The 8017-nt window shown below is 36.2% G+C and overlaps 1 long non-coding RNA gene across 1 annotated transcript; it reads right to left on the bottom strand.

Annotated features, from left to right (window-relative positions):
- Nucleotides 1–4809: 4809 nt before the first annotated feature.
- Nucleotides 4810–5802, bottom strand: LOC149249545 (uncharacterized). The gene is made up of 3 exons (XR_016265868.1): nucleotides 5242–5802; nucleotides 4953–5048; nucleotides 4810–4855 (listed from the first exon to the last, which is right to left on the bottom strand). It is a non-coding gene; the product is annotated as an uncharacterized LOC149249545 (long non-coding RNA).
- Nucleotides 5803–8017: the final 2215 nt, after the last annotated feature.

Raw genomic sequence — 8017 nt, 5'->3', positions numbered from 1 at the left:
ACCAGGCATGGCGAATATTTTACTCAATTATAAAATATTGTAAGAACTTGGCAAGTCTTTCACTAAATAATAAAACTTTGTAAAGTCCTAGTGAATTTTAGCATTGTGAACTCTTAGAGAATTTTTTGAAGAAGTATAAAACCATATATGATAAGAACCACATGGTGGCAATATCACTATTTTTTTTCACATTTCCACGACATGGAACTTGTCTATAAAATTATAAAAAAACCAACCAAGTCCCTTATAATATGTAGGTAAGCTTATAACAGAGTCTGATACCTCTATTATGCTTGTCTTCATTCAAGTGTCATAGCTGCTATACTTAACACTGTGAATCACAACTCTCTCAGAACTCAACTCTATAGTGTACTTAAAACCTTTGGAAATTGAATCTGACAACTCTATAAAAAGGATTAGTGAAATAGAAGCTTTTGTGAATGAGCCCACTAACTATCACTGCTAAACAATCAATCTAGACTATGAAGTCTTCCATCTTGATCACAATCGTGCTCACGATCAAGGGAGTGCGATCACCTGGCCTGACATAATGGCCATCATAGCTTCCCTGCCAATACACAAGTATGTTCCTGTTTGCAGTTAGAAAAATTACCCAAATTACAATCTATTTACTCCAACCTATGTTGGAAAGTTATAGAAGGATGACTAGTGCAATCAATCCATTCCTTTTAGCCCTGGATTTGTTTCAGTTTAAACAGAAGTATACAAATATACTTGTCCAATGTCTACTGCTACTGAGCATTAGTTAATTCATAAGAAAGTATGTAAACACACAAACATAAATTCACACTCATGAATATCCCAACTTTCTATCAAGTTCTATGACTAGTGATGGAAATCACAATTATTTTCAAAATCCTGGAATCATGCCTAAGCATCCTCTATGAATGACCCAATGCCTTCCTGGTTAGCTGTCTACATTAAATTTGCAACAAACAATATGACATTAGGCATGGCTTGAAAGTAACAAACCGCTGCAGAACTCAGGCATAGATGGCAAGTGCAGACCGCGTTTTCAAGATATCGGTTAGAAAATCCATAGCATATAATAGCACAAATTGAGAAACTCATAATGTCCTGTCTGTTGAATATTGTAGCCAATTTTCTCACAGATTATACTGCAGAGCATAAAACTGCTGATAAATTAACATAACACACAGGCTTCATATTCCTTGTATATGGCTTCATATTCTTTGTTTTTCTTCAAGTTTGTTGCTTTACAAGACTTAAATTATTCCTTCTGAATTTGTTTTACAAGACTTAAATTATTAAAGATAATAACAAATCTTCCCACCATTCAAGATAAATCTGATTTAACTTGAATGCACATATTCTTTATTTCCATTATCTAAATGTTTTACTGTCATGAAAAATATATATTTCCATCTCAACATGAGCTAGCAAGAGTGCCTGTATGTAACATGATATAGTGGATGAAGGAGCCAACAATGAAGCACAAAAGGAGCATATTGTTGCATCTGAAAAAGCTTATGGGGTAATGCTATTTCCTTGTAGTATTTAGTCATTTATTTCTAAATCTAGGGTATTGAATCTAGCAAAACATGATTTGAATTATAGCTGTTATCTTAGGATAAAATAGGGGCTACTTGTTACTTGAAGAGGATAGCATTTCTCTCTATCCGTATAAAAAAAATTCTACTCATGATATCATTTTATGTTAATTGGATATTGACAGTTTGTATTTAGTTTATTTCAGCGTTTTATTCTAGTCATTCATATATAATCTCTTATGTTATTGGTCATACATATATTATTGTTAACCTATTACTATTTATGTAGTTCAATCATAATTGATTCTTCAATATGTAAGAGGATGGCACATAGATATAGGCATCGAATCTTCTGTACATTCATTCTGAAAATCTTAATATAATTCTCCTATTCTCTCTCCTACTTTCTTTGTGAGGCCAGTGTATGTACATTTTTAGAATATCTCTTCATCATCTCATCTCACCTATTTGAATCTTTGTTAAGTTGGCAAGTTCATATTCGGAAAATTGTGCTATGAATGTTTAATGCTTTCTTTGTTCAACACTTTTCATTGGAAAATAGACTTCTATTAATGTTGAAACATTATGCTGCCTCTCTATTTTTCTATTAAAATGTATGACTGAAGTCTGAGACTGCCAAACCTCAAGCTTTGTTGGCAACAAAATGCCTCACTAGGCAGAGTAATTAACCCCTTAAACTACATGTTCCACAATCTGGGTAGACTAGGGTATGAGGGACTACAAAGCCCTTAACAAAAAAAGGAGGATACCTGCATGTTTACTGTTTGATCCAAACACTTTAACATAAAACAAAGGATATAAAAACTTCTGCATGCATTCCTTCAATGGACAGAGTTAACATGGCAGTGATTCAGGAAAAATTGGAAAAGGCGCTTTACACAATTGAGTGCTAGTAAGGGTAGCTCTACTTGTCAGGAATATCAAGAACCAAGTAGCTCACTGTAAGAAAATGGTTAATGCTAAGGATGGTCCACCAACAGTGTTGTTCAACTAAATGAAGAGTTGAACTGTAGGCCGCTGCTTACAAGTTTGGAGGACCTTGGAAATGGTGTTCTTCCCAAGAGTTGAATCTCGAACAAGTGGCACCAGCCTACATGGTCCTTGACTTCAATCTGTGCATAATGTCTGGCACTTTGATCTACAGAAATGGCATAGAGGTGGTATATAATGTAATTGTGTCCTTCAGAACATAGATTGGTTGTCATCAATGTGCCACCACAATGGCCAACTGGTCAGGAAGAATACACAGCCCCTCTTCTATTGCAGAAACCCTGTTACGGGTTAACAAGAAGAAAGAAAAAACCAAAAAAAGAAGATAAAAAATCCAACTTTAGCCTGAACAAAAATGTGGCCATGCAAAATAAAGAGGGCCTAGTGCAATACTTGCACCACTCTGAGAAATGAATTGGATCTTTTTAAAGGTAATTGCTGGTTTAGCCATTACCTTTAAAAACTAACCAAGGGAAAACATTTACAGAAGTTCTAATATTGTAAGCCTTACCATTTCCTTTTCATTTGTCAAGTTTAATTTCCACATTTTTTATTTCAATGAAACATTAAAGGCTGCAAACTTTGTGGTTATGATCCAACTGGTAGAATAAGGATGACTTTCTATGAAGCTCAAACCACTCACAGGACCCTTTAATACCACGGGGTCTACAAAACCACAAGACTGACATAATAGATTTCATGCTTCAAGAAAACAGAAATACTTCAAGCTTGACTTCCATTACATTTTTTTACACGCACTATATGGTCTACCCTGTCCTCTGAGATGGACAGAGGTTCTTTGTGAAGACACACCAAATACAACCGAGTGATTTATGGCACAATGATTAAATAATGATAAGCCAACAAAATATGTACTATTAAACATAAGATATGCTCACTCAAGGGAAAGATTACTAGCCGAGGATTTATACTCCAAACACCTAATTGGAAGTTGGTTTATGTGGCCTCAAACCAAATGCACTCGGACTCATATTTTTTCCTTGACTAACCAGGGGAATGCCCGAATGCTTTTCCCCTCTGTGAGGGCTATGTGTCTGTCTGATCTCACTTATACGGGGGCTATATATTTGTTTAGCTTCTGCAACTTGGGGACTTAATGCAGACTCGGATCCATGAATTGGTGTGCAATCACTCAAGCTAGTTATCCGTGGACTATATGTGTGTTTGACCTCACCGCGACTTCATGTAATCATCTCATCCAAAACTTCGCCATCATTTGCACCTGTTCCCATGCTTCCTAGTCCGAACCCCTGAATTCCAGCTTCCTGCAATCAATATATGTTACAGTTCAATTTATTATTGTTCATGTTGCAGGGCTTATGAAATAGAATTGAGTAATATTTTTAAAATTTGTTTGATATGTGTCTTGCACTCACTGTTATATTGCATGGCATTCCAGGGGCTTCTTCATACTCTGCTGCATCCAATTCTTGAAGATGTGCTCCTTTGAAAAACTTGGGAAGGATATACTGCCTCGCTGGGACTAACAAGTTACAACATGATTAGTAGTGGGAAGAGAACACCATCTATAGGCACCCATGTGATACCAAAACATGCCAACAAATAACATGTCTGGAAAATGGTGAAAGTGGCAATTGTCTTGAAAGGCACCATTTCAAGAAATGTAGCATGATACTCCTAAAGTTCTCTGTAACCATCAGTTCAACATTGATCAGCTTTGAAAACTATATTACAAGCATTAAATTCAATCACATTATAGTTTGAATAAAGTTCATACTTGTATCTACGGCTTGGAGTAGTGAAAAGAAACAATAGCCTTTCCCAAAATTGATTTCCTGGCAAACTCTCTATGGCCATGAAGGCAAAGTAACCCCAAAGCACAGAAGTTGGGATCTTTCTAATGATGGGCATTACTGCAAGGTAGCAACCACCATCAGAGATTGCAACAAATTACTCAATTGCTGTTCTTTCACCTCAACAAGAAGCAGGTCATCCACGTCCTTGTCAACATTAAAAATTGATTCATCAACTGGGGCATCCATATTCCCAGTACTTGCGGCCAACTGAATTGTGGACTCTTTCAATTCCTTAAGTGCCTGCATAAATGGTTGGGACATGACAAGACAAATAAATAAAGGGAGAGGAAAATTAGATAAAATGAAACACCCAAACTCAAAAATAAGACCATTACCAAGGCAGGTGGAGGCTGATAAACCATTGGGGTCTGCATTTGCTCATAGGCTTCTTGCATGTTTCTGTATAATTGCCCTAAGGTTGAATTTTTTCTGCATACTTTTCCAGATTGTTGTCACTAACTTGCTAAGCACCAACTGTAACAAAAGTACTTGTAAGTTACTCGTCTATAAAATGTCTGAATTGTGTCTTTTCCCTGAGAAGCTGCAATTGATAATTCCAATATATTAGTACCTGATGTTTGAGGGTAGCTAAGCCTTTCATGTGCATTGGAGATTCAGGAATAACACCATTTGAAGGAGGTATGCCAACAATACCACATAAAATAGTCTGTCACAATAAAAGGAAAATTTATGAATCCACTAGAGATTTTTTATGGAGGTGAAAACAAAGAATGAAGAGTTAGATCAAGATGTCTTCAGGAGAGCAAAAGCTCTTCCAGAATAGGGTAGCCAGTGATAGTTGAACCTAAACATGAACCCTGACAAAAATTACAACATAGTTCTAAATAATATATATTTACTGTGGTAATGGGCCTTGACACAATCTCTGCAATAATGGCCCTGCTTGATACAACATCATTTTTCAAGGGTTTTTTGTGAAGTTTCCTTTAAACTTTTCTATGCAGACTTCTTCCCTTTCTTCTTAGTGATTTCAGTGTAAGTGCTCGGTATACACTCTTTTAAGTGAATCTGTTCCAGCAATGTTCTTTCTGCAGTAACATTCCACCAAGAAAGTTAGCCACTTTATCAGTGGCATTCACACTGGTCACAAATGGCTGAAACATTTTTTTCAACCATTGGAACAGTGGCACTACGAACTTTAGGATCAATTCTATCATCAACTGCTCCAAATTGATCTTGCACATCCTGAATACGTATCGTATAAACAGTGATATACACAACCAATCATTTAAAATGCATACAGTCATTTCCTAGAATAGAGAATCCTTGTTCTGTTAGAGAATCCTAGTCCAAATCTTACAAGAACTAATCAAACTTCTAATTTGAGGACCAATATGATCTGCAATAGTAAAACTTATAATGTACTGCACATCTTCATTGTGCGCCAAAAGCTTTACTAATTCTTTAGCAATAGTGCAATTTGTCTTCTTACCCTCCACAAGTCTTAACAATCAATTCTTCAATTATATGTTTAGCACCCTTCACTTGAAGATAGGATAATTCTTCCCATCAAGCTTAACGTTGGGTAGAGGGATGCTTTAAAATTAAGATGAAGCTATCCTCCCCCTTGCTCAACAATTCTCTACAGATCTCAGAACAGAACCAAAGGTAATCTCAGGAACAACGTACTATACTACTATGACAAAGAACCACAATTCTGAAAGAAACATCAGTTTGGTTAGGATCTTCAAACAGCTACCAAGGAATCAAGCAAATGCTGCTCTGCAATTCCAAGACTTCAAGTATCCAGATGCATTGCATTGCTCTATGGCACATCAATGCAATTAATTAAGCATAGAAATAACATCTCTATGTAGCGGCACTTAAAATATTACAAAAGGTGATCATTCACTGAGGTACATTCCAAAAAATATATAATTATTGTTGCCACATCATCCAGATTTAGAATAATAATCTATTGGAATGGACACATTGATAAAAATTCCATTGTTGAGTTTGGGTTTGAGTTATTTCTTCCTCTAACTGCTCTCCAAAGCTAACTATTCAAACCAAGTCACCCTTCAATGACATACAACTCACAAGGTTCTCAAAGGCAGAAAAATCAAAAGCGTATAACAGTTAATATGTCCTTTACTGCTCCATTTTCAGGTGAAAGATTTTCAGTAATATAAACAGATCTTCCAATAGTCAACATGTAACAACAACCAAGAAAATATAGGAATCCACCAATAAACTATAATGCAAGGTCTTTTTTCTCTTTTCGAAAGGTTTCCATGAAAAACTTGTTCAAATTCATTTGTAGAGTAAGCACATAAAACGTTAATGTAATTAACCTTGAGCATGGAACATAATTCTTCTTAATCTCCATGATATTCAAGAATCAAACTCCAATGGCAGCATTGGCTTCAACACGTCTTCCTTTTATCCCTTCAAAGCTGCCATGGGTCATGATGGCTTGATCAATGATCGCATGCTCTTAAGACCATACACACCCTAATACCAATTGAAAGAAATAAATAATGATCTAGAAACGAGAAGAAGAAAGAAAGTGGTGTAAAAGGCCCAAAATCAAATCGAGCAAGTGCCCTTGATTATATAGGATATTAATCATAACCACCTTATAATAGTCAACCCTAACATGTGACCAAGTTCATAATACATAGGATAAAAACTGTACTACAAGATACACATGAAGATGTTCAAGGACTTAAGATTAGGAGTCATGACTAAGCCAAAAGGTTGACATTTATAGGCTTCCATCCTCCCAAACTAAGGCTTGGTCCCTTTTAGGGTTTAGAGAGGGTAAGTTATAGTTTATTTGATTCACCTCCCAATTTGGGGAATCTCCCTAAGGTTTTCCTAGACACTTTAGGACCTCTTTGACCCTAGCACTCTCTCTAGAGAGCTCTCCAAACCCTAGTTGCTCCTATTCTAGAGTGATAATGATGTTCTAATATGATCTTTCTTTGGCTCACAAGTACAAATTTGCCTTGGGACCTCTTTCTCCAATGCATAGATCCACTTGCCACTTCCCGTCTCCTCATTTCCTTATAGTATGCATTTGTTGTTAGGGGCTTGGACCATGTCAACCACACCACATGGTATCTCCTCATGCAAAGGGCTTTCCTTAAAATATGTAGCCTCAAACAAAGTGTCCTTATCTCTAATTTTGATTGTACTTAGTTGCAATATGTTAAGTTGTTAACATAGCCAACTCGATTGTCAAACGAATATCCTTCCAAACTTGTTGACCTTGCTGATATCTAGTGCTGTTTTTGCATGGTGGTCAAATTTGGATCCACAATATCAGCTTGATTGTGTGCCATTGTTATGCAGGGTCTCAATAGTTTCTTCATTAATCTCCTGGAGCCTTTTAAACCTCACCTAGGGATCTTCACCTATTCTCACTTTCTCTCCATTTCCTATTCTCCACATTGTACTTAGTTGTAATATATAGACTGTTGTATAGACACTCTATATAACAGTGCAATTTGTCTTATAGCTTTACTAATTCTTTAGCAACAGTGCAATTTGTCTTCTTACCCTCCACAAGTCTTAACAATCAATTCTTCAATTATATGTTTAGCACCCTTCACTTGAAGATAGGATAATTCTTCCCATCAAGCTTAACGTTGGGTAGAGGGATGCTTTAAG

This window comes from Pinus tabuliformis, chromosome 7 (genome assembly GCF_031772625.1).
Source record: "Pinus tabuliformis cultivar Carrire ecotype Pingquan chromosome 7, CPIR1, whole genome shotgun sequence".
NCBI classification, from domain to species: domain Eukaryota; kingdom Viridiplantae; phylum Streptophyta; class Pinopsida; order Pinales; family Pinaceae; genus Pinus; species Pinus tabuliformis.
The sequence above is the reverse complement of the archived record's forward strand: the minus strand, read 5'-3'. Positions and strand labels throughout refer to the sequence as shown.